Source organism: Photinus pyralis, unplaced genomic scaffold (assembly GCF_008802855.1).
Source record: "Photinus pyralis isolate 1611_PpyrPB1 unplaced genomic scaffold, Ppyr1.3 Ppyr1.4_LG3b, whole genome shotgun sequence".
In the NCBI taxonomy this organism is placed as follows: domain Eukaryota; kingdom Metazoa; phylum Arthropoda; class Insecta; order Coleoptera; family Lampyridae; genus Photinus; species Photinus pyralis.
In genome coordinates this window covers 682,087-709,579 of record NW_022170510.1, presented here as the reverse complement: position 1 = coordinate 709,579, position 27,493 = coordinate 682,087, and the positions used below count along the sequence as shown (strand labels likewise).

General features: G+C 37.2%; 1 protein-coding gene and 1 long non-coding RNA gene across 3 annotated transcripts in view; one reads left to right on the top strand and one right to left on the bottom strand.

Moving 5' to 3' along the window:
* LOC116166710 overlaps positions 1 to 4,033 on the bottom strand; it is a 50,359-nt gene extending 46,326 nt beyond the window's left edge. Inside the window, exon 1 of the long non-coding RNA XR_004144392.1 lies at positions 3,766 to 4,033. This is a non-coding gene — a long non-coding RNA (uncharacterized LOC116166710). The remainder of the gene's footprint in view (positions 1 to 3,765) is intronic.
* The window catches only part of LOC116166700 (protein O-mannosyl-transferase TMTC1-like), a 435,955-nt gene that overhangs the window by 214,548 nt on the left and 193,914 nt on the right, over positions 1 to 27,493 (top strand). The gene's annotated exons all lie outside the window — the stretch shown is intronic.

Genomic DNA, 27,493 nt, shown 5'->3' with positions numbered 1-27,493 from the left:
AACTAAAATGTCTTTAGTCAAGTATCTTCATGATGATAGTAGACACGCAGCGTTAAATTGTAATTATAGAACCTGACAATGATGCGTAAGGTTTAAAGTAAAAGAAACATTTAATCATTATAATAATAATGTAACGAGGAATCTTTTGGCAATAGGGAAGTAAATATGAACAAAAGAATAAAACATAATTACGCCGTTTTAATGTGTTACGGTTTAATTTAAATTTCAGTTTTGGAGAAGTTAAATTTAAGTTCTTAATATAGAAGCGTATCAATTGTGTCTTATTGGAATTACAACGAAATTTTAGTGGTTATGTGTTCTCATCATAGCAGCGAAGTTTATATTAATGCTCTTTTACCTTTGTGTTTGAAGGGAGTTTCTCCAAAGGCGAATACGTTTATTATTGCTAGCGATGTTTGAACATTATTTTCATTATCCCATCAATACCATTTCAATGAATACAACTCTAAAATTTATCGTCTATTCTGTTCTCCAAATACAATTATAACAATACAATGTATAATCTACCCTTCAAATCGTCATGATTGTTAACTTTACATTGTAATGCTCTCGCGGTTCTTTCGTCTGTATAGATTACTGAAACACAATTCTATAAAACTACGAACCGAAGTTCTCAATGTATTTCAACTCGAATTAGTTTGTAAAAGATAAGCTAAATGAAACAACAGTACTAAAAAAATTTGAGGAGTGACGCAGTTAACGAATGCAAATAAAGACTAGCTTTGTAAGGCGTTCGGAAGACAAAGCCTATACAAATCTGTACACTTTCCTGAAACTACAAGGGATTCAAAATCTCATTTGCTCTTTCAGAGTCCGATTGCTAATCGTTGTTAGTAATGTAGCGGCGATGCGTTAAATTTTGTCTATCTAATGAGAGACGTTCAATGAAGATCGTTCGTTATGATGTTATATTTCATATATGAAAACGAGGAATACGGCATTCATATGAAGAACTTATCATCAATTTCAGTGCATTTTCACTAAAGATTAGTAACAATAGCAGGGATTCTCTCGCCATTTTCATATGGAACACGGCATTTAACTCGACCAGAGAACTTAATTTTCTGTCTTTATTTCCAATATTCGGTTGAAATGTAGGACCAATGTGCCGCAGCATATCGTTCCTGTTATTTGGGGAAATGAATTTTGCCACGTTACCAGCGAAATGGGTGCAAATTGATTTCGGGAAAAGAGATTTCAATTCAACAATCAAAAGAGTTACTCGGCTATAAGGGCGAGTATGGTGGTCCCTTTCTAGTATTCCATTCGTGTTTATTACAAAGTAGCCGGTGGCTACAGAACATGAAGTAAGGAGTTTACCTTCATAAATGTTCACTATTTATTCTATTTATTCATTCTATTCTATTATATCATTCATTTTCACTATTTATTCAGGTCCTCATTCTGAAAAAGCTTAAAAATTTTTAGCTTTTCTCACTTACATCTTCGGGTTTACGTATAAAATTTTCTAGGCTAGATCTAGGCTAAGGATGTATTATAACTTAAAGGGATCTTTTATCGGTGTACCAAAAGTTGAAGGTATGGGTATGTACTACGACCCAATCGGTGAAATATTACGAAAATAAACTGTATCGTTAAATACATCTTAGAGTGATAAATTTTCGTTGTAGTTGCTAACGTAACTTGGTCAGTAAATTATCGTAATCCCTACCGATGCATGATCGAGTTTGACGCGAATGTTGTTCGAGACCACCAGACCACCACTTCCTTCTGAAGGGACTTATGTCCGTACCTGGTATAGAAGCGGATTACGAGTAGTGAGAGGACCTTCAAGCATTAACCACTAGTTGTATATATCGAGCCCTTCGGTTTGGGAGGATTTACTTTGGATTGTTTTCAGGTGTGGATGCGAGAACTGAGCTCACTTCTTGGCGTCAACATCTAACTTTATTCAAGGTAAGAGTTGCCTTATAAAATATTATACTTGTTCTTCACCACCATGGTTTGAACTTCACAAGATTCTCACCACGGTCCCACATACTCGAAAAGTCTAACTTTAGACTTCTCCTTGGTGTTTATGTATGAGGCTTGAGCATTGAGCAAGTCTGCGGAAATCCCTGAAATGTCAAAATTGGTAATAATAGTCTTAGTAATCGGTATACCGTTCCGTTTCAAACTTATGCATTTAGACCTACTATACCCTAAATCGCCCTACTGCGTAAACGGCCGTCGTTGGTCAACCCTCCGTTGATTATTCGCCCTTTATTGTTACAGTTAAGCAAATCTTAACATACCAAAAAATTGCGAAAAGGATTAACTTGAAATTGAACGTATAGTGGAATAAGTTGTACTATTAATATTTACAAAAACAAATTGAATTTTTCATTGTGATGGAGAATTGTAAACGTATTTACCAATCCTAAAGAATTAAAATAACGTCAACGTTAAAGTATAAGGAAAAGTCGAACAGTGTCTGATGTCTTTTTTCGTAACTACATTTCAGAGGATAGAGTCGAACACTATATCTAGAAGCTTGTCGAACCCAACCTCTTCTCAGTAAAAGAGAATTGAAAATTTCGTTTTAAGAATGTAGTTTTTCGGTAACAAGTCGTAACATCTTTATGACTTCCTTTCGATGGTACCTCGAAGGTACATACCTAATGGAAAACCCGAACGTAGAGCACAAATAGCAAAGAGAAACGCTTTAGGATCTCAGATGGAATAAATCTTATGTTTGACTACGGCTGATAGCAAAGTAAATTAAGGATACCTAGCTTTACAGTTTTCAAATTGAATTGCGAATAACAACTTCCTCGTGGCGGTGTCATTCGGCGGCACGTTATCTTCGCTTTATTCACTTAAACTTTTGTAGTTAGCTTTTAAAACTTCAATAACGCTTCGCTCTGACATAAGGAAAAGTAATTAGTACGTTCACGCGATACAATTTATGTTAGAGACACACTAAATTGGAGCCCGACCGATCATATGCCAAGCGAATTGAAACCTAGAACAAATGTGTAAGAATCTTAGCGAGACAATGGGTTTCGTCTACGTCAATCATTAGGAAGGAGGCATTTAACAAAGATTTGTTGAAACGAACTTTAATTTAAATTCTTGAGTAAGAATTCTAGTTTCGGCAATTTAATCAAACATAAATTATGTAATTAAGCACGCCTTAATTTTAAGTTTAAACTCGCTACATTCTTAAATAAAATAAGAACATAGTAGGTTATAAATCTCTCGAAATTAATCGTTGTTAGCAGCACGTTAGACGTTGTTTAAATTAAACTTTTTAGCCAATTTATAATGAAACAGTATAGTAATTTTAATAATGAAAATTACACTATGATCTTTACTAGTTAATGTTATCGGAAAAAATAGTAATAGTATTGTATATTGACGGTCACTAAGCCATTCATAAAATACCTCTCCAGCTCGATCAAATAAACTCAAGTAGTAATAAAGCCTTTAAAAGATATAATTATAATTTTGGTAGAGCACTTCCAGCTTCCGCCACGACGAAAATTATGATTAACTGTTATTAATTAAAAAGATTCAGTACCTAGCCGTGTTCGCCTCCAAAATTCCAAAGAATTAATTAACAATTTTGTAATTAACACTTGATGTAATTTGGGGTATAAAATTTAACATGAACACTCTCTAAGTCGTAATTTGGGCTCTATCAGTAACAAAATCAACGATTTACAGATGAAACAAATTTATTCGACATAAAATAATCAAGCTGAAAGAAAAGTAAGGAATCAGGGCCAAAATAACACATACCACGCAACAAGAGATAGATTTTCAAAAAACTTCTTCAATTGCACTTGAATTTCGATTTAAACGACACTGACCACGTTGTAATTGCTGATGTAAAATTGGCCTTGTGATGGTGGACAACTTCCCTTTAACCGATAAATTGAAGACCTTCTCTGAAGGCGACGAACACCCGATAACCACAGCAGTCCGATTAAACTTTTTCGTAAATGGGAAATACGCTTCAGCTTAAAACGTGATAACTGGCAACACTGACTATTTTGCAAACAGCTTCGATGCCAGCCAAACTAACTACTCATATTTTGCAATAAGCGCGCTCAAATACAGCTGCGCTTCAATGTCAAAAAAACTCAATTCCGCCTTCCTTTACAAAATAATGCGCGTCTTTGATTAAACTGGAGGTGTGTTTTCTACACCCAGATAAGACGTCGTTATCTCGAAGTTTAATTAGCGTACGTAGCGATAACAGTTATTATCGCAGACCGAAGATAAGGTTCATATAAACTTTTACAACTACTACCACACAAATAAACTTAGTCTTGCAGTGTACACGTACTATAGAATTACAAATAAATGGACAAAATAAATAAGCAATTTATTAATCAAAATTGACAAATAACAATTGTAATACATCGCAAATAACAAAAACATAATGATTTAAGTCGATATTACGATACTTGCAATAATGCTTATTGATTGTAATAGAATTTTACTTAAAAAGCATTTTCCCATCACCCGCAGCCACGGAATTTTTGGAATCGAGTTTGCAGACTTGAATACCATGATCGACATATCGAATTTTTTGTGATCATTTAATCATAATATCGACTTAAATAGTTATTTTTTGTTATTTTCAACATTTTCAATTATCTATATGCGAAATTAGATCACTCGCTAGTACGGAAGGTCCAATCTCTAAATGAGTATAATTGCAGTGGAACTTTTTTCTGCGAATTTTCAAAAACTAATTCCAGATTCGTCATTTTCATGTTCAAAAACCTTCAGATACCAAATTTCATCAAAATCAGAATTTTTTTTCGCGCCCCCAAGTAAGGGTGCGCCCTTTCGTAGTAAGAATTTTGAAACATTTTTTTCAAAATCGGATAGAGCATACTCGAAAACCTATTCAAAGAGATGTCACCCATCTTTGTAACCCATATGATTGCTGAGAAAAAAACTAAAGAAGAAATCCAAATTTCACCACTTCTTTGGGGGTGGCTCCCAAACGAAACACGTTGGACCCTCGGTTTATTTGGAAAAAGTGCTTGATCCCCTCTATCACCCAATTTTTTTTTACATGCGGTCGTGTAACACCCTGTATACGTTTATAAAACGAATGCTAAAAACGGTTATCTATATACGTATTATCAACGTAGAAAGTGACCTCTATGGTTTACATAAATGAATAAAAATCGTATTTTAAACGTAGGTATAAAATCGGTCTACACAAAAACGTATACCATACTACCAATACCGTATTTATCCTTTCAAGGCGCTTTAAAACCATTTTTAAACGTAAAGTGTGTTTGCTGGGCAATTCTACAAAAAGGCGTTTACAGATAGATTCTCAACACATCAGAATTACACTGTAAGGCAGCGTAGGGAAAAATTTACTATTCAAAGTGTGAAAAGTAAGAGCTTTCGCATCTCCAAGTCAGGTACTAAACTAAAAATGGCCCTTGGTTGATGAGTTTTAAATGTTACAATATAACATATTTGCATTTCACTTAGGTGAGTATAACGCTGTATAATAAGGTGATAAATACATAAATCTTGGGAAGTCTACTATCGCACCGCCAAATTAGAGCTATCTGTTATGTTAACGCCTGCTCTTGACGTTTAGAATATGTATATAAGTTTCACTTTTCCTTTATAATTTAAAATGTGCCTATCTACACCCTTTGCCACGCGCTTAATTTGCTTTACAAATAGAACTATCGAAACTGGGCCGTAAACACATTTGCTACACCCTCCACCAATTTGATATAAAATTAGATTTTGCAAACTGTCTCATGTTTTTATCTGAATAACACCACATTAATAGGGGAAAATGTGAAATGCGCTTATCAGCTTATCAATAAAATTTAAATGAACCACTGAAATCGTTCCATTTGTTACACAAAAACACACTATCACTCTCGCAATAATTCAATTAAAATTTCATTACAACTTGCTTTCGAATAGAAATACATTTTTGTGTGTATACTGTAACCACGCAGTGGCAGTGTTGCCTAAAGGTAATTTTCACGGAACATTAATTTTTATACGTCAAAAGTATTTGGCGCTGTTATGTCAATAACGGCGAAAGAAAAGAAATATACGAAAATTACGATATACTGTATTGTTATTGACAATTTCCAACAAATATTTGCTGAAATGGTCTTTAGGCCACAGTTATTACATTTTACGCGAGCACTGGAAATCCTATCAAGAGCTATAAACCGATCAATAGAGAATGTGAGATTTATAGAAGAATGATTTATAACTCAAAGAACAATGGGATCGTATAGTCGGCGAAGATCTCAAGCTGGTGTTCGTTAAGATAGGAAACTTTGGAGAGCGCGTTTCGCCGTTAACACCATTTGATAGATCTCGATTCTCGTGACCACACTAAGAAACTTGTCAAGAATGGCGCCTTTAGTACGTAAATTCGTTATCGAAATACCACCTTCTAAAATCGTATTGTAACCTACTTTCTCGCTATAGGTAGAGTTTTAAACCGAACTAGGGTTATATTTTGAGTTATAAATTCATGTTTAATTGATTTAGGGATTTCCATTGAAATTGTAGAGATTTTAAAATGAGATGGAATTCGTGTTTAAACGAACCCTTTGTGAAACAGTTAAATTATACACGTTGTGGTGCGTAAAGCGAAATTACTGAATAAGAAGGGATTTTTTCCACTTTTATGTAAAATTTAACGAACATATTCACACTGAAATGCACGCAAACACTTTACGCTACATACCTATTTGAATATAGAGAATGGATGTCTTTTAATTTTTTCGTTTTTTAATTTCTCGCTCCAGAAATTAATCTTGCGATGAAATACTTTCGACGATTCTCAACTTTCAATTTCCTTTGTTCTACAATTTTAAACCCTTTTTGTAGTATTTCCGTATTACGCATTAATTTATACCTAATTCTATGGCTGGATAGTCAAAGGTAAGGGCTGGAACTATAATTAACAATTTGCAGAGAGGAACCATTGTTTACTAAATACTGGAAATACCGTTGTTTGATTCCTAAGCCCTTGCATGATAATTACTATATCACTATGAAACAAATCAAATCAATTATTCATTCTAATTGATTATGACATGAAGAGAATATCACTTACTAATAAATCGATGACAGAATTTTTATACAAAACGATAATGGAATACAGGAATATTAATGCCATTGCCACCATTTTGAAGAGTTCTTCGAGGGACCCTTTTTGATTCACATGCTATGAGTTAGTTATTAATGGTTCTGTGGTATTCAAGTAAAGTTGACTAAATAAACTGAACACATTGAATTTACTTTTGTTCGGTTTCACAAAGAATGATTAAGATTAATCAATGATGGAAAAGATCTGATCTTATTTAAATCATCAGCTTTTGCATTTGGTATTTGAACCGTATTTAAATCGTTTTGTCTTTTCCATCTTCGCCAGTTATATTAAATTATATTAGTTATCGAAATTCACATTTAGTCCCTCATGCGCCAGGTCTTGGTTATGCCGTACTCCTTGGAATAGATAGTCTTATCTGAAAGTCCGTGAAGTTCACCGATTGTCATGGTTCGAAAGAAAGATGGTAAGATGCGTTTCTGATGTACCGATTTACGTAAAGTCGACAAAGTTACGGTAAAAGATGCTTACTCGTTACCGTTTATAAATGCGATTTTCCGTTAACCCTGCTACACTTCCGGCATCGACCTGAAACAAGAGTATTGCCAGTTACAGTTACCGATCAACACTAGTCGATCCAACGCCCCTTACTTGTGGAATATTTACACTGATATTTTAGTCAGGAAAACTGAAAACTTCTGCTTTATGGTCGGTATATAATCCAAAAAAATCCAAAACGTTGACATCCAACGACATTAACAAATATCTAAATGAAGCTGATGACTACAAACACTATGATCAAGGTATAAGGTATTAAAGTTAGAGGCAATGTGCTGGGTATTAGGATTCCCACTACAAGAACTTTAATATTTACAGTTCTGCCTGGGTCGATGGCTTACAACTTTACACAAAATATCGTAAATTAAGACTTTAAGCTTCTATTAGATTCTGGTGCTGACATTACCCAGTTAAAAGGACATGGTGGTTATTCTTCAACCACTGTTGCGGATGGTTACACAGACGAAAGTATAGAGAACAAAATGAAAATTACTCGATGTTTTGTACCAGAAAACCCTTCCACTGCTGTAAGACCGTCGTTGAGTGAACCTGTTTATTTGGAAAATCAATTCAAAGACGTTGTAGTTTACTAAAGATTCTCGTACACCGTCTCCAAAGAAGCATTGCTTTGTAATAAGTAAAAATAAAAACCATTCACTTTCATCGACGTAATATTCAACGTTTTTCCCCCGAAGGGTAAAAAACGAATTATTTTAGGTCTTGCCTAGGCTTGACCCTTGTGAGATTACCCCAATCATCCCCGCCCTTTCATAAGTGTCTTTTACGTAACTAAGCTCCCTTTTTTACTCCCCCCGTCGTCAGGCAGCCGCGCCGCCGCAACGACCTCGCCACCCGAAGCGGCTGTATTCCGAGTCAGTACTTTCTCAGAAATTAAGTCGTCAAGAACTTAATGGGGGTCAAGCCTAGGCAAGACCTAAAATAATTCGTTTTTTACCCTTCGGGGGAAAAACGTTGAATATTTTAGGGTCTATGCCGTCGGCTTGACCCTTGTGAGAAGTGTTTGGTTTCTGACGACTAGATAGCGTACTGTGAAATCACTTCGTAGATAATAAGAACCATGAGTTCCAGAAAAAATATAGTATTTATTAACGGAAACGTAAAAAGAAAGAACATTCTCCTAAAAGTAGGTAACAAAAGTGGTCGCTCTAATCAAAACATAATGCTAGCAAAGAGCAAAGGATTTAAAATCCATTTAACGAAAACAAAATCTTAATAAAACTAATCTCTATGAGTCTTCTAAATCAGACTAACATCACATAGGAACAAAAGTATTAGATATGAGATCAGTATTACAGGTCAGGTCATTTCTTTGAACTTCTTTGAAATAAAACTTGAAAAAGTTATCTTTTGTCTTCCAATTGCCACAACCAAGAATGCTGTCCAGCGGCATATTTTTTTCCCATCTTGCAGATGCTACTGCTGATCGTATACTTCCGGGTGAGTGCTGGATTCCAGCTGCCTCAAAAGCTGTTCTGACCCAACCAGCTATTATATAGCCCTGGAAGCAGGTCTAACTTGTCCTCTAGTTGTAATAAAGAGGTTGTGAAGATCATCTCGTGCATTTCGACGATCTCTACTCAATTCTATCAGCTTCAAAGTCCAAAAAATTGGGTCCAAAGCTTTCTCATCATTCCTTAGCAGTTTCCAACCAGACTGTCTAGAGGAAACCTTATCGGTTTTCGAACCCCACTGTGGCCAAAAGCAGATAGAACCATCCTCTTTAGAAAAGTGTTTCTCATCTATCCTCAACAAAGTAAGATCATGGATACGACGACCTGATGCAAGAAGCAAGAGAGCTAGACTTCTGGAGACTTGGAACAAACTCGATTGTTCGACCTTCTCCTTCCTTAGCCAGGAAATTATGGTGCTAACATTCCAAATAACTGGCCTGCCCTGGTCTACCCTTTCCATTGATTGCTCTAATCATATGTTTTACCACCGGACTACTTGACAAGTGGTAGACGTCCAAGGGATCACTCAGGGTAGACACTACTGACTTATGGAGTTTAATCGTGGCCGAGGATAACTTTTTCACCCGTGAAAGAAATGATATGTACTGTGCCAAAATAGCAGGTGAAGGTTTATTTGGTATCAAATTTCCTCTCTTGCACCAAGCAAGCCACTGGTTCCATGGAGCAGAATAAGTTTTTAAAGTAGACTTCCTCCAAGAATTCTCTAGAAGGGCTATGTCTGCAAGCTCCCAACCTTTAACGACGCTGGACCACCCTGTACCTTCCAGGCCTCCAAACTTATCTTCTGAGCATTTGGTAACGGTTTCCCCGTGAGTGCATCCAACAGGTGGTGTTGCAGGTTCCGAATCCGAAAAGGAGGGGCCATTGATCTCGCCTTTATGTCCGGCCTCCAGAAGACCTTCTCCCATCTTGGTACTATTAGGATATAAGTTCCCTTGGCTGTGTTGAGATGGTTGAGTACTCTTGGGACTAACGCCGGTGGAGGAAAAACCCATGCTAACTGAAAGTTCCAGGTTCTGCTGAACGCGTCTATGAACTCCGCCTGCTGGTCTTTCATGTCCCTCGAGACGTAGTATTAACTGAACGATATTCTCTGAAAGCGTCCAATATCCGCCAATATTTTCCTTCTGGACAAACTGTCCGCCATGTCGTTCAGCACTCCTGGGATGAAGTGCGCTACTAAGATCATTGTGTTTCTCCTCGCCAAACGTAACAGGCGACCCACGATCTTCGTCATCAGAAGAGACTTCGTTCCCCCCTGATTCCTTATGTAAGACACCACTGACCGATTGTCTGATTGGATAAGGATTGATCGACCCGTCAAGACTCTGGCACAACGGAGGATTGCAGAGTAAACGGCAAAGAGCTCTTTTACATTTATATGCCAGCTTAATTGGGACTGGCTCCAGCAACCCTTTATCATCTGGTCTCCCACCTGGGCACCCCAACCCAGATCTGACGCGTCCGTAGTTATGAAAATGCTTGGGCCTTTCTGAAACAAAGGAGAAGCCCTTCGCAGATTCGTCAACCACCATTTCATTTCTTTTACTGCAGAAGGATGAATGCAGAGGAACTTCGTAGGTCTTCTTTCTGGATGGCGATGACTGTATCTCTGCATGTACCTCATGTGTAATCTTCCGAGCGGAATCGCAAATGATGCGAAATTCAGCTTTCCTAGAATTCGTTTGGCAGCTTCCCAGCTCCAAACATTCCTTCTTATTAGATCCGAGAGATCTTTCTTTATCGACGACCTCTTGCGTCTCGGTAATGATACCTGATCCATTTTCGTGTCCCAGATTAAACCTAGGTACTCGCACCTCTTTCTTGGACGCAGGGAGGATTTCTCCCAGTTGATTAACCAGCCCAAACTTTCTAAAAAGGAAATCGCTATTCTGGTGTGATGTTCCAACTCTTCGGAGTTCTGATGGGCTAGCAGGAAGTCGTCCAGGTAAACAATCAATCTTATGCCTCTCTCCCGAAGACGACCCGCTATCCAATTCGATAGGCGAGCAAAAGCGAGAGGAGCTGTTGCTAAACCAAATGGGAGGCATGTCATCTGTAGAACTTCCTGGTCGTGAACTATTGACAGAAACCTTCGATGCGATTGTTTTATTGGGATGTGAAAGTATGCCTGCGTTAGGTCCACCTTTACCAAAAAGTCGTCTCCTTGTAAAAAGGTTGGGACCTTCAGATGGTTTAAGAGGCGAAATTTTCTTGGTAGCAGGTGTGCGTTGAGATGTTTCAGGTTCAGAACTGGCCTCAGAGTTCCGTCGCTTTTTGGAACGGCAAACATCCGTGATAGGAAGCCCGTTGTATGTGCTGATGGCTGTAGTATTCCCTGCTGCCTCATGATTTCTATCTCTTGGGACAAGCCGTGGGAAGCAAAATGATGTAAATGCTTGCCTGAGAATCTTATTAGGGGAGGTCGCTTCACTAAGGGAATTGAATATCCCAATACTGTTTTTAAAATAGCGTCGGGTGCTCTTGCCGAAATCCAGGAATTTACGAACTTTTGCAAGCGACCTCCTTTGAACCCCGAACTGATGGCGTCATTTCTTCCTTTGTCTTTTTTTGTCAACACCGCCCTCTCTGGGTTTATAAGAGCCAGATGAGGGTTGATTTCTTGATGAACGAGACCCTGACGGACGCTTCCAGGTATTCCTCGAAGGCCATGGTTTACTCGGTGCCCTGTCCCCTGGATTTGAATTGCTGCTGAAAGGGGGCTTTGCACCTTTGTAGGCATGCGGTGCCGCATACCCGGACCGAGCTGGCCCCCGAAAAAAATGACCATGCTGCTTTGCCAGCTCCGTAAAAGCGACTTCCTCGAATAAATGCGTAGACGACGGAGGAATTGCGTTAAACATAGGAGTTATAGATTCGGATTTTGGCCTGAAAGCTTTTCTTCTCAAATCAATAATTTCCGCTCTCCTGCCACAAGTGTACTGGAGAAGGTCATCACTAATGGATCTAAATTCAGAGTGACCGTCTACATATATACTTCGAGCTTCTGATGCAATGGAAGGATATTTGGATATTAAGTTCTTCAGCGCCTCTGCAAAGGCCTCCCTTTGTAGTAGCAGGCCATGCGTAATCGAACCTAAAGTGGAGTCCGACCTTGCCAAGTGATTATCGTTTGTAGATGAAATCCCTATAGAAGCTGAGGATTAACTTTCAAGGCGCTAAACACTGGGTAGGCCTGAAACTTCTTTTGCATCTCTGCGTATCTTATCTTGTTGAAGGAGGTACTCTCTAACCGCTGCCACTGAATACCCTGTTTTTCAATAGTCGGCTTTGGTGCCGGAACTAAAGGCTCCTGCTCCTTAGTTTGTGGCGTAAAATCCCATTCCATAGGAGGCGCATCCGCGATGGATGGAGCCTTCCACGAAACCTCATCCTCCTCCTCCTCTGAGAAGGGTTGTAGATTCTCCTTCCCATCATCAGAGAGACTATAGGAGCTAGAGGGTCTGGTATCATTGAGCCTGTCAAGAACCGATGCCAGCATATTTTTCAGATCTTCATTACTCTTTTCTAAGGCATCTAGTCTGGATTTCTTACTCGCCTTCGAACTTACTGAAGGGCGGGTATTGATACTTTCTGCGTCAGAGTCTGCTTCAAGCTGACGAGAAGCCTCCAGCCTGGAAATTAACAACGGCTTGAGATCGGTTAAAGCAGCTAATATTAGTTCGTTCTGAGCTAATGAACCACGAATTTTAGCAGCCAAAGAAGAAGGGCCTATAATGAGGCCGATGCAGAAGGGCCAGTCCAACATCTTCACCTTAATTTCCCTGTATTTCTTTTCAGAGATAGATATAGCCTCAGGGTTGAACGCCTGGATAAGACCCACGGTGGGTAGGGCGTACCGGATTTTATTTAGAATCTGAGAATCCATTTCACCATTAAGGAGCTGTTTCTTTAGAAAATTATTAACTTTCCATTTCTTCCAGCCCTCTGGTAGATGAGCTACTGCCAGCTCTTTAATTCTGGAGAGAATGATATTCTCGTCCTCATCATCTAACTCCAGCCGAGCTAAATCTTCTAAAGTGTGCAAATTAGACTGTGTAACCATCTGAAACGAAAAGAGCCTGCGTTAGCAAATTCAGAAAGTTCGTCCTTGGTATTGAGCCGCTAACTGCAAAATCCCAGTCGACGGTTCATACCTCGAGCCAGAGGCTCCTGGGCTGAGAAAAAAAAAACGACTCCTCAGCCCGAGACAAAGGCTCACCAGTCTGAGCCGACGGTCCGAAAGCCGGAGCCGGCGGCTCGTCAGCCCGCCGTCTGGCCAGCCTGAGCCGACAGCTGACCAGTTTGAGCCGACGGCTCCCAGGAAAGAGCCGCTCGCAGCTTTCCTACTGGTCTTTATTACTTATATTATTCCAAAATAGGTTGAAAACGCTAGTTTTGAAATATTTTTCTCACCTTAGAAAAACACTAACACATCGAATCACTAAAGTTTTAAGTCGAACGGCGACCCCGTTAAAACGTACTTCACAAAGACACCTACTCGAGCGAAGTTGACTGACTCGGAATACAGCCGCTTCGGGTGGCGAGGTCGTTGCGGCGGCGCGGCTGCCTGACGACGGGGGGAGTAAAAAAAGGGAGCTTAGTTACGTAAAAGACACTTATGAAAGGGCGGGGATGATTGGGGTAATCTCACAAGGGTCAAGCCGACGGCACAGACCCTAAAATAATTAATAGTTTATTTGTTTTATTATAGTTTTTGTTTTATAACCTGCTGAAATTGTCATTTGTTAACACTTATATGTTGTTTGTTATTGTTACTGACGTGTCCTATACATTTTTATATGTCCACAGGAAATAAATATTATTATTATTATTATTACTGTTTAATAAAATCGTTAAAATAAAAATAGTGTGTAAAAACGTAACATTTTTCATACGATTTCTTGACAATAAAGTCCAGTAATTTGATCATCATGCAAAAATAGTTTTCAATTGCACTAGCGCCTTCTCTTATTAAAAACTATGAATCAACAATAGTGATAGGTCACACAGATTCCACACGCCATGTATACCCAGTTTCTAAATCCCCCCACCCTCCCTTCGTGAGTTTTGAACGTAGTTCCTTGGGAAATGGTTGTCTATATTAAATACCTCGTTAAAAAATTCAATGATTCATTTTCATGATAGATTACATTATTTGCATATATGTGTAGATAGGTATAGATCAATCTTAAACGGTACACCGTGTGCTAAAAGTGGTATGTTCAAATTAGGCCAGCTCATACAAACACGGTCAATAGTTATTTCAATTAAATGCCCTTTATATAATCATGTGGAGCGTTTTAAAGGACCAAACACTGCAAACATTCAACAAAACAAGAAGTTCTTGTAGCCATATAAAAAATACTCTTCGATTGAAAGCTCCATAATGCTACGGACTGGTTACAGACGAAAATTAGAAGCTCCAGAACGGAACCCATCAACCTATTCTTAGGCCTGAAAAATATTCTATGCAACAAAGAAGGGCGAATACAAATCCAGTTCGATGCATGGGTAATAGAATTCAACTAAAGCGACTGTAGTTCTGCAAGAATCTTAAAAATCTACCTAACAAATATTTTACGTCGGTAACATCTTCGTATAGTTACAAATAATCGATAGTAATACAAAAACCAGCTTTCAACTTAATTCATTAGAATGAACCCTTATACCTACCTAATCTGCACTAAAACTAATGAATGCACCATAACTCTTGACTAAGTAAAAGTTAGTTATAATAGGTTCTACAGCATATTCAATGATAGCATCTGATTAACTGAATTAAATGGCAATCGTAACCGCATTACGTAATAATAATAACAATTAACTATCAGCAGATTCTCCTTGCTCTTAGAACCTCATCTACTTTAGAATTCCCACTATCTAAGTGGAAATTTGTTCTCGTCCTTGGTATTGTTCGCTAATAGGCATCTCGCTTACAATGGCTTTAAAGGGTGGGTTGCTATCGCCTTAAACTCAAGTATATTATCATTAATTTGGTAATGCCGTAGTATAAGTGAAGCACTGCAAAATAGATTTCCTTTTAAACTCGACGTTGCTCTTGAAGCATTACTAGGTTAGGTAGAGAATGTCAGAACAATTATGACAATAAGCTTCTTAGGCTTTACGACATATATTAAAGGAATCTGACACTTGAGATCCTCCAAACAATTTTGCGTGGTTGTAATGTGCGCGTAGGAAACGTTGAGCAGCCACTTTTACCTATCAGATTTAAGCAGCAGATATACGTAAATTACTCCGATTCGGTATAATTCCTTTACCATTGCGTTTGATCGCCAAGATAAGATAAATACTTAAGTTCTTTTCGATAAAGTTGGTCGTAAAATTTTTGTTCTTATTTTTTATTGGAGTAAATAAAGGAAAAGTAGTAAAACTCCCGAGGCCAGTCTTCTCGTAGATTATACACTATTTGATATAAAAATGTTATGTCAAACCACAACGGCAATTACGAAATGTAATTTTCCTAAAATGGCTTTCTAACATTTACAAATTGTATTATCGTCAGGAACAAGAAATAAATTTTATTAAGAAGTGTCTCAATGTAATTGTACTTGTGACTATATAGCTGTCTCGTCTCAAAACACTCGGGTAGCTAATATTAAATTACAACTTCATCCCGAATGATTGGGTTCTGAGGGAATAATTACAGTTGTCCCTATCTTATATCTAGCAGTGGCAATAATATTTTAGTTTTGTGTGTTATTGAACTTTATGCCTACAAATATACCAAATATTTCATATGCAAAATGCAAAATATGACTTGTAAAATTCTTTCTGACTCGCCAATGGAAGGGCCCTCGGAAGCGCCCGTGGGTGTCTTTCACATATTGCAATATGACCTGTATGAAAAAAGCATCAGCAATTCAAAAGCCATTGACAAGCAGAATCGAAGATTTAGCTGCCAGAATTGTGACAGCCTCTGGAAAAAATAACTTAATAAGTCTTAATTTACGATATTTTGTGAAAAGTTGTAAGCCATTTAATCCTATCCTATCTTTAATACCGTATACCTTGATCAAGTGTTTGTGGATGTCAACGTCTTGGATTTTTTTGGATTATATCCTACTGCTTTTCGCTTGCGAAATGCCTTCAGTCTAGGGTATTTTGAAATTTTGAACGAACCAACTTTAAATAAAAAACTGATTTATTTATTATTAGGTTCTTGCACTCCCGTACACATTCCAAATGTTACCATAAACTTGCTAAATTTGAATTACCATTTGTCATTTATACTTAAATTTGAAACGTTGTGCTGCGACACACCGAGTTAGTTCAGTCGGTTGACAATAAGCGACTTAACTTGAAAACGCTATTCTTTCATGTGGATAAAGACAAATTATATAATAAAAGCAGCAAAAGACGGACGCTTTGTGTTTCTTGACAAATATATCCCTTATAAAGCTGGATAGGTTGCTTTATTACAAATTAACCAACGCCAACACGTTTTACACAAGTTGCTATTGTCTAAATAAATGTGTACCTAATTCTTTACAATGTATAAATTAAAGCAAATTGTTCGTTTAAAAACAAATGTTTATCAAAACGGCATAAAAATCACTGAAATTTAAAAACTGAGTCTTAAAACTCAATATAATGGATGGCATTCATACACATCTTCTAAGTGCCGTCTTTCTACCTTCGTCCCCTTGTAAATTTACGTTGTGCCTTTATAATATAAAATATGTATAGGTTACTCCCTCTACGGGACCTGAGTGATTTCCATGACACTGGCAGGGAAATGGATGTAAATAATACATTTAAAGTTAATTACTTCATAAGGAAAACGTTAAAAAAACTGCCTTTCAAGGAATAATGAAAGTGCGAATTTTTTTTGTATAAAAAGTTCATTTCGTTTACACACGCAAATATGACCCCACAAACAGATACACAGTTTTAATGACATTGTGGGAGCGTCATTGAATTTAAACGCCCCCATTTAAAGGGTTGTCAATGCAGATGCTGTAGAAAATAATAATCTTTAAATGTAATATATCACTCGTGAGTGGTGGCTTGTTGTAATGTCGCTTCAAGCAGAATTGAAAAGAATGCCTTTGATGCGTTAGTACATGACTTGCTTTAATTGAATTGTCGATATTGACACATTCACGTGTGACAAATCTCTATTGTTTTGCTTCATTGTGCGTGTTATAATCGGTGCTTGTATGAATCTGCAAATTGCAATCACAATGACGAGGAACATACACTGTAACGAGTAAAAATTCTTGAACTCCATAATTACAGTTAAACATGGGAGAATAATAAATTTTTCTTTTAAATAGTTGCCTTTTCGTGAGCAACAATTTATCGAATTCGTTATTCAGATGGCACCACAAGGTTAAATTTGAATATTTACAAAATTTTGAGAGGCCTTGACTGATAACGCGTGTGGGAGAAAAGAATGGGAAAAATAGCGGATTGATAAAGAGACTCTCAAGTGAAGAGACATTTTTGAAAGTAAATTTTATATTAATTATTGTGTAATTGGCTCGTTTAAAACGGTCATTAAGTTTGAACCCTTATTTAATAAGGTAGGTAAGATTAATGTATATCTACAAATATTTACACAATTAATTAATTTTCTTGTTATATTTAATGGCTCGAGTCATATAAGTTTTTTTTGAGATTCAGTATACGTACTAACTTATATTAATTGTTGAATATTGTTTTCTTAGTTATACAAAAACTAAGTGGCGCCCTATTTAAATACAACCGTCAGGTTTCACCTGACTTTCCTATTTAATTGTATATTAAAAAAACCCACCCCTTGTGCCGCCGCAGACAAGAGCTGCCAGCAACCAAAGGAAAACACCATTATAACACGTTGCTACTGGTCGAAAATCATACTTAAATAAATAGCATTCCATAGGCAAGCAATTTATTTTAAAGATCGTTATCTTTAATCTTATTTACTTTTTATTTTGTTTGACCCTGGTATGAAACGCTATTTGTAAGACCTTATAGTAGAAACTCTGAAAACTGCGTTAAATCATATGCCCGGGTGTAACATGTAGAATAATGAACAAAGATTAAGAAAAAGCGTATACTATATTGTCGAGTAAAACAACGTCTCGCAGACGTTTATTTCATGGAGAAGGAGAATTAAGTTGAAAATGGGAAAAAAGTTCTTTACAATATTTCCCTCTTCTTGCCTATCAGGGATGAATACTGAGGAAAAAATTTCAAGAGGAGCTTCTTCTCATCGTTTGATGACTTTGGTCGATGTTCACTACTATAGCAGTCGTCTCACTCACTAAATTGTTGATGGTTCACGTTTTTTGGAATAAGTTGTTTGGTCAGGAGAATTCGCAAATTCCTTCCCATCAGGAGTTCTGTTGGGTTGTATTCAGAAGGCCCGGGAGTGGCCTTATATTCTAGCATTCAAGGCGAGGGTGGGATCCTTACTCTTGTAAAGAATCTTCGGTATACCGTACACCTTGTCAAATCAATTGATTTCCTGGCTCATTCAATTTATTTCTGAAAAAATTTTCTGATGATCTTGGGTTCAACAAAATTTTCTTCTTTTCATAGAAAGTTCGCGAAAAGCCTCTTTTTTTCTTCAAGGTTTGGATCGAACTTGTTCAGTTGATTTGTAATGTCGTTCAGACGACGAATTCCCGATATACGTCTTTTGGACTAGGTAAACCCTCTAAGGCTGACACACGATCAGGATTCCCTGAGAATCTAATAGATTAGTAACAAATTTCACTGATGTCTGTGAAAAACGTTCTTGTTCAAAACTTCTTTCTTTTTTTAAAACTCCACATTCGTGTTTAAGTTTATTCAAAACATGAGTTAAACGATAATAATTGTCTTCAAACGTTTTTTCATGAACAAGTAGCTCATTCATATGACAGTTAGACGCTTTTTTAGTCCCTCCAATGACAACAACAACAAACAATTCTGGGGCTGATGTTGTTCCAAAAGTTATACGTTTAAAGAAGAATCTTCCAAATTGTGTAATAAATGTTGTTAGTTTAGCAGTATCAGCTGAAATTTTTATTTGCCAAAACCCAGATTGCGCATCCAATTTTGAAAACATTCTAGAGCTTCCAATCTGTCCCAAGGTTTCTTCAACGTCTGCTAATATGTTTTTCGGGCGTTTCACATTCTTATTCAAATCGGTATAGTCTATGGTATAGTCTACACATAGTTGCTAACTACCACTTTGCTTAATGACTTGGACAGTAGGTGCACACCAATCAGTAGGCTCTTCGATTTCCTCTATTACTCCCATCTTTAACATTCTTTGCAACACTTCTGCTACTTTTTTAGCGCAGTTTTTGCGCAGTTTTTATGAAATTTTGATGTAGGTAGGATTCAAAACTTCCAATGGGAATGTTTTGAGAATGTAGTGTTGGAAGTGAGTGCACACAAAGGAAATGTCTGTATGAGACATTTCTTGGCGGGGTTAAAAAACTTCAGTTGCAAATATCTCGAGAACCATGTTTTGGCAGTTGGTACTCACATAGGGAAAGTGACAGCTCTTCTTAAGGGGCACCCAACGGTACCACATTCAGATCGTATCACTAGTAATAGTGACATGTCAGCGCAGTGTTGATACAGAGTACTCACAAAGTGAACATAAAAGTTCTTGACCAGATTCATCGGTCGCATTCGCATTTTCTTATAGCATGTTTAGATGATAAAAACTACCTGCGGATGCTCTACAATCGCTGAATGAAATGTGCAAATGTGCTTTACGCAAATCGTTTAGATACGCTTAGGTTTTTCAAAATACGTCAAATAGGTGTAAAATAATAATAATAAATGTCTTTAATAAGTACCTATAGGTTAAATTACATAGAAATGTGTACAAAGGGCGAGAGTCAGTAATGTAATGAAACATATGTACATACCATTTCTGCTCTTCCATCTAACCCATGTGATTCCGTTCATTAACAGAAAATACAAAAAAAAAAATAAAAATAATATATCTATTGTTCGTGCAATAACCTCGACATGGTAGCTGATCTAAATGTTTTGTAAGGCATGCTTTTGATGTCCATAGCTAGGGAATTATACCATTTGCTGATGTAGGTAAAAGATCTTTCATACATAGCTGTGGCGTGCGAGGGAGGTGTAAGCAAACCTTTGTTTCTCAAATTTGGCGTATGTACATCAGTTCTGTATTTTAATTTGCGGTATAAATAGGTGGGTTGATAATATGTTTCGAAAAATACGATTTAGCCAACAGCTTGTATTCTTCTTTTTACAAAAGGGAATTATGTTATGAATGTCTTTGAGTTTCAATATTTCAATTAGTTGCACTTCTCTTTTAGTACATAAATGTTACATTGTATTTTCCTCATTTAATAAGAATGCAGAATCAGCAATTGCAAGTTAGCTTTCTGCATAATAACTAGAATGTTTCTTAGCTAAAATAACATTTTTCGTGCTTTTCTGAAATTGAGAATTTAAATCATGCACCTTCAGCTCTGACATATGTAAATTATTTTGTTTAAACTGAAATTGTGTATATCATGCAAGTGAGTGAAATGAAGTATAGTTCGCTATAATCCCATATGGCGCTCCGTTCGTATTTTATTTTACAATTTACATTTCAATGAATATCCCATTGTGATACACACAACTTTATTTTCACGTGTTTGATTTATTCGTTATTTAAATTAGAAGAGCCGGAATAAAAAAATATATATATTAAATTCCTGCAGCCGCCAACCAAATTTAAACGTAAATATCATATTTCCCCCAGAATTTGCCGTTGTAATCTAATCGCAGTCCATTTGTCAGTTGTATTTGGAATTGTACACCCTCGCTGTGTAATGACTGCTGAAATGCGTTACCTATTACTGCTTTACCTGTACAAAATCCAACCCACATTCAAATTCAATTTGTTCATTGCGATAGGCACGTCAGTTCAACGCTGCCAGAATAGATCATCAGAAGCATCGCGCATAGCCCAATTAATTATACATCAAAATTAATCCCATTAACGCTACCCTATTGTAGCGAAATCTCTGGAGTCGCTGTTCGGCAATATTGCACTTGATATACTGTACGCTATCGCTTAAGCTGTGATAAGAAGAGCTGTACGTAAATGAGGAGATGCGTTAAAATTAAGATTAAAAAGCGTTTGTACGGAAACTTTGCAGAAAGCAGATTCTTTTCGAGTTAAAGATTTACAGCCTAGGGGTGTAACTATAACGTTTAAGAGAACAAAAAGGCAAATGCGAAACGTTTGACCCGATGTGATAATCAAACGCTATCAGATTGAATGAATTTAGCATGAACATTAGACGAGATTTACTGGATATCTTTAGCATCAAGATTAGTGGCCGATGTGGCGCTGACAGGCGTTACGCAAAGTTATTACTGCGACAAATGCAAAATCTGGAATGGTTATCTGTCTTTTTCAATTTTCCACCGAACCTCTTGAGGCGTCGAGAATATATATGTAATAGTCGTTTGAACCGCAGCATTGTGCATACTTCAAAGTGAAGTACAAACGACCGAATGGGGAATTGACCGCATCCCTGTCATCCATCTCTATACGAGGACGCGAATAAACAATCATAAAGGTAAAATCCAACGAAAATTAAATGTCAACAGCATATATATGTACCGTAATTTATAATTTGGTGAAACGTTGAAAGGTCACGACAGTTTAAATTGGAAATATGTAGAGCGCTCTTATGGTAGGCGCGCTTATTTAATTTCCTACCTATGCATAAGAAATATTATTTTGCTTCGGCAAAGAGAAGATGGATGGTATTAAAGGAAATTAGCTACATCAGCAAACATACATTAATTTGAAGTTGTGTTACTTTTCGAGCTTCTTCACTAGACGGACGTGTGAACCTACGCTTAACAAAAAGCATAATAGATAAAAAGTGTATTTTACAAATTTAAATTTTTGAGACAAACGTAGTAATTGCGACGAACATTTCGTGATTTAATCGCATTAAACAATGAAACACTGCAATGTTTTTTATTGGGACAATAGCGGGAGGAAACACAAATAAAAGAAAAACGGAACACATTTTCCACCGGGACGGTTTAATATCATTCGATAATGTTAATTGTTGGCCGTAAATGTTTTTATTCGGATAATCCGATGGCGTAATTCAACCGTAACTATTGGAAATGAAAATAGATCTACTAATACGAACACTAAACTTCTTGTAGTATTAAGCCAGCTTTCTTTAAGGTAGTCTTTTACGAGAGATTTAAGTGATTAAATCCATTTTCACCGTTCTATAAGGGAAAAGTGTTTCCTCAAGGTCGTAAAGCAAACCCCTTAATAGGTTCTTATTGCTTTTCTTATCCAAGTTTTTACAGTGTTTTTTAATTAGACATTTAAGATTAAATTAAACCAACATAAACGTGTCAGTTTAATTGGACCTTTACGAAACTGTTGTTGGATTAGGATGAACAGCGGCGAAATTAATTTATATTGTAAATCATAGACAAAGTCGCGGTGCCACAGCTTATTATTCTATGCAAATGGCTCATCATTCAGTTAGAGGCAATGAGAAACAGTTTCTTAGCTTGTATAACGCGTCAGCCGCCTGAGATAAATGATGTCAAAGAAGATCTCAATATATCAGAATCAGAAGTTAAATTACAAAAACTATCATCAAAGTAATGGTTTGAGAGAAACTTTGTAAGAAAGCATCTTGCATGAAGAATTACTGCTAATTTATGTAGATGAAGTACCTCATTAGGCAGCGCTTCTTTCTCACCTTGTTAAAATTTAGATGTACATATAACACTGTTAAACAATGCATAGTTAATTTAAGGGCAATTCGCAATTTTGATTTCAATGTTATATGGCAATTTATTATGCAAATTTATAAAATGTAGCATAGCGTAGGTATGGTTCAAAGCTATATAAAATGTTTTATGTGAACTGAAATTCTCTGTAATGACCAATCTTGCGCTAACGAACTTCACTTCTGATTACAGTCCGTGTATTTTAATTAATAAAGATCGTGTGCTGTTACTGCATAACGTCATGAATAATTTTGATGCATTTACGTTATACGGCCAAGAAAGTCACGCAATCAAAGTTGCTGCAATGGTGGCATCATTATCTGAAGTTATTTTGAAGCTTTTGTATTATCTGCTCTAATTAGCAGCCTAGCGGAATTTACTTACTATTAGCAAAAATAACGAAAGGATAGAACAAACTTGCTTCCCTGAAACACATTTATACCTTGATTTATACTAATACCTACATTCACGAATCGCGGACAATTCGTTCCCGAACATTTCGCACTCAACATTTTGCACCTTGACCATTTCGCTCCTGGATAATTAGCATCCTAACATTTCGTTGTCGGATAATTCGTAACAGAATAATCTGTATTAGGATAACTCTCACCCGGATGTCTGTTCTCTGTTCTATACTACATTTTTCGATAAAGTGGGTATGTACAAAGGTATGTACGACCCTATACGTCTGAGGTACTCTGTAACATCGGAGCTTCACAATTTTTTAAAGGATAAAGTAAATATTTAAAAACCTATATTCGCACAGTACACACTCAGCAGATGTAACTAGGCGAGTCCGAAATTGTCCAGGGACCGTAATTCCGTGCGAATAATCCAAGTGCAAATTGTTCGAGTGCCGTAGTGCGGATTGTTCGGATGTGAATTATTGTCCGGGCGCCAAGTGTTCAGGTGGAAATTGTTCGGGTGCGAAACTACTTCCTTGAATACATTGGTCTTTGTTGTTGCATACCATACATACCCCTATAGCTTTTACGTTTTCTGTTTTATTACGATATTTGTAAGGAAAGATAGAGTTATGACAACAATCATCGCGAAATTTACCAGAGGCAGGAGAAGATACTGAAATTAACAAGAGCTCAGACGATACCAGTCTAATAAAAATAGCAAACGACTGCAAACCTACAGGAACAAGTTAAAAAATAATCGTAAACGATTTACAAAAAGCGTATTTCCACTTGCATTCATTTCCCATTTGTAAGATGCCACTTCTGTTAAAATTTCGGCCACAATTCAGAAAATTAACGTTGCACATGTGCAATCTGTTTTTGACGTGATACTTCAATTTCAGTTTATAAAAAGAATCCTATAGCAGAATTGATTTACAAATAACGAATGCGCAATGATTGTTTTACGTGTTTTAGTCTGATTGTATTGCGCATCCGCAAAACACATTTTTTGCTTTGGAATTAGTTTTTCCTTTATTAAAAAAAAACTAAATTGGTCAGATACAACAGTTATGGTGCACAACTGCACACAGACAGACAGACGAATAGACAGACCGACAGACAGACGGCAATACAAAATTATAAACGATCTCGAGGATCGTTAATGAACGTCAAAAGTTGAAAATTAAGGACATGAAAAAAATTGATTTTTTATCATAACTTTTTTCGAAAGCGACACAGACAAAATTTCTTCCTTGGTGCAAGCCTCGAACCAAATAGCGTAAAAGCGTAGAACAATAGCTCTTAAAATAAAGAACTAGTAGCGACCGGACGGACGGACCGACAGACGGACAAAGTGGCCACAATAGGGCATTTTGTTTTATTTTTGTGGAAATGCGCTAAAAAGGCGTGTACAGCCACATAAAAAGAAAAACAGAAGGTGCAGGCTAACAGGTTTCTTGCTTGAAGTTCAAACAAAAACCACATCAGGAAAATTCAGCAATCCCTTACATCAAAATTCGCAACCTTCAAATACCCAATCTCTATAGCCTGATAAAACTACGTAAAACCAATAAATCCATGGAACCCTTAACATCATCCACTATCTTCCCCACCCACAACAAGTGCTCAATTATGTAATGGACTGACAATTATCACAAAATTAATCCCTTTCTATTGTATGGCAAAAATTTGAATTTTATAATGCAAGTTAAATGGTAAATTTGGTTTGCAGTGTACGCAAATGTCAACATGCGTAGTTAATTTTAGTATATCAATGAAGGATGTGGAGTGCAGGTATCGATTACTACAACATCAATATTTTTAAATCTTCCCAAAATATCTAAGGTGTATAAAAAAACTCCCGTTTTGCACATATTACAGAAAGAAAAATTGCTTTAAACTTGCTATTAGATCACATAATAGTACATTATATATTAAGGTAGAGAAGTACAGTATTATTGCCTGAGCACCAAGTACATCTTGAGGCGCTTGCGCCGAGGGGTGTAAGGTGCGAAGGCAATAATAGACTTCTCTACCGTGGTATATATACTATTTTTTTCACTACTAGCACTTGAAGTCCTCTAAATTAACATATTATATTGATAAGAAAGTGAACGGTTGGACAGAATGTTGTGTTTATTAATGTAACAAGTGAATCAAGTACGTGGAAGTAAAAGTCAAACAGGCCGTATTTTGTTCTGTCATTGAGATATTTTCAAAGAGTAATTTCGTTCGAATTTTTTCAAAATGTGTTAATTTTAGGTATGTAATTTCTCTGGAAATGACGATTGGTGGCAATTATTCATTTTAGAGAACTTGTCTAAACGATTATTGAGCGAAATTACGGGTTGTGTTTTCTAAAAGTGACAGCGTGACAGTTCTCATTATTGACTACTAGTTAATAATGTCCACATTATTAACCACTTTGAACAACTGCCGAGAAAGCCTACTTTACAAGTGGAAAAAAGGTTAATAATCATGTCCTCAGACGCTAGTAGTGAAAAAACTCATTACGACATTGTAAAAACCGGCTATTAAGGTTTGACCCAATCACTGTTTTATTCTGCTGAATATAGTAAAAGGTTTACAATTACTATACCATCTAATAGCGTGAAGTGTTGAAAATGTCAACACGCATACCTATAGGCTGCTATATTTACAAAAAAACAGATATTTTTATTTACTCCATAAAGTCTGGTCCACTTAGAATCCGGAAACGTGATTTATTTTCTAGCAGCGCCCCTGGGGGTCGATGCAAGCATGATTGAAAAACGAGAATCCGACGGCGTGGTCGCCTTAAAATCGTGAAAATGTTGAAATTTGCCAAATCTACTGTACACGATGTTTCCCTGAACGCAAAAGCGTTGCCCAAATGTATAGGATTATGATGGGATTTCCCATGAAAGGCCCCTCGGAAGCTGATTTTTTAGTTCCGGGCCAATCGTTACTAACTGAAACATGACAACGATTGTGCGACAAAATTGCCATAGGAAATGTAAGTATCTTGGGCTTAATATTTCCGGAGTAAATGGACGGATGAAATTAGTTGTAGTGAAAAACAAGATAGAAAGTGACAACAAATTGGTAGTTCAGTTATAGATAAGTATACACTTTTTAAAAAAAATACTTTTGAAGTTATGTATCACACCAAATGAATTTACTATGGAACTGAAGGTACTGTAATTATTAAAGCTACTAGGAATTTATCTTGGAGGTGACGTTTAGTTAAGAGCGGTGTGCTTGTGTTTTTTAGCGCATTTTTGCAAAAAATTTTTTTTGTAAAAAGTAGCTTTTAATCTCACTTTGGCTGGCTGGCTGGCTGGCTGGCTGGCAGCAAATGTGGGGGCGTAGAAGAACTCTTGTAGAAAGGCAACGGGTGTACGTGTATCTACAGGGCCGTGAAATTTGTCAACCTTAGGGACATGGCTACATGATGTGGGGTTGGCGACATCTGAGCGTCATCCTCGAGCGTAGTATACTAACGTGAAGGTTTTTCAGTTTTTTCCTATCTTCTACTACAGTTTTGGTCCGATTCTTTTGAAATTGGTGTCGTCGGAAAGATGTTGTAAACGCGCACAACTCCTGCGTGGCGGAATTTTGTTTTTTGTCATAGGGGCGAAATTAACGACCTTTTGCGAGGCGGCGCGCGCGTCTTCGAGAAGTAGTCAGGCGCCTTTTACCTTCCGTTGCGAACTCCCGCGGTTTAACGTTTCGTGAATCTCGAATCGCTGTCTCTCTTTCTCGTGTCGCCAATAGAAGTGAATTGCGAGTGAACGGGACGTCGGAAGTGGGTACCGTAAAAGAGAATGTGTTAGCCCGCGACACGATCTCAGTGATGATGGAGTCAAATCTTCAAACGCGAATTGCGAGTGAACGGGACGTCGGAAGGGGGTACCGTCAACGGGAATGTGGTAGCCCCCGACACGATCTTCCTGATGGTGGAGTCAAATCTTCAAACGCGAATTGCGGGTGAACGGGATGTCGGAAGGGGGTACCGTCAAAGGAAATGTGGTAGCCCCCGACACGATTTTCCTGATGGTGGAGTCAAATCTTCAAACGCGAATTGCTGGTGAACGGGACGTCGGAAGTGGGTACCGTAAAAGGGAATGTGGTAGCCCGCGACACGATCTCACTGATGGTGGAGTCAAATCTTCAAACGCGAATGCGGGTGAACGGGACGTCGGAAG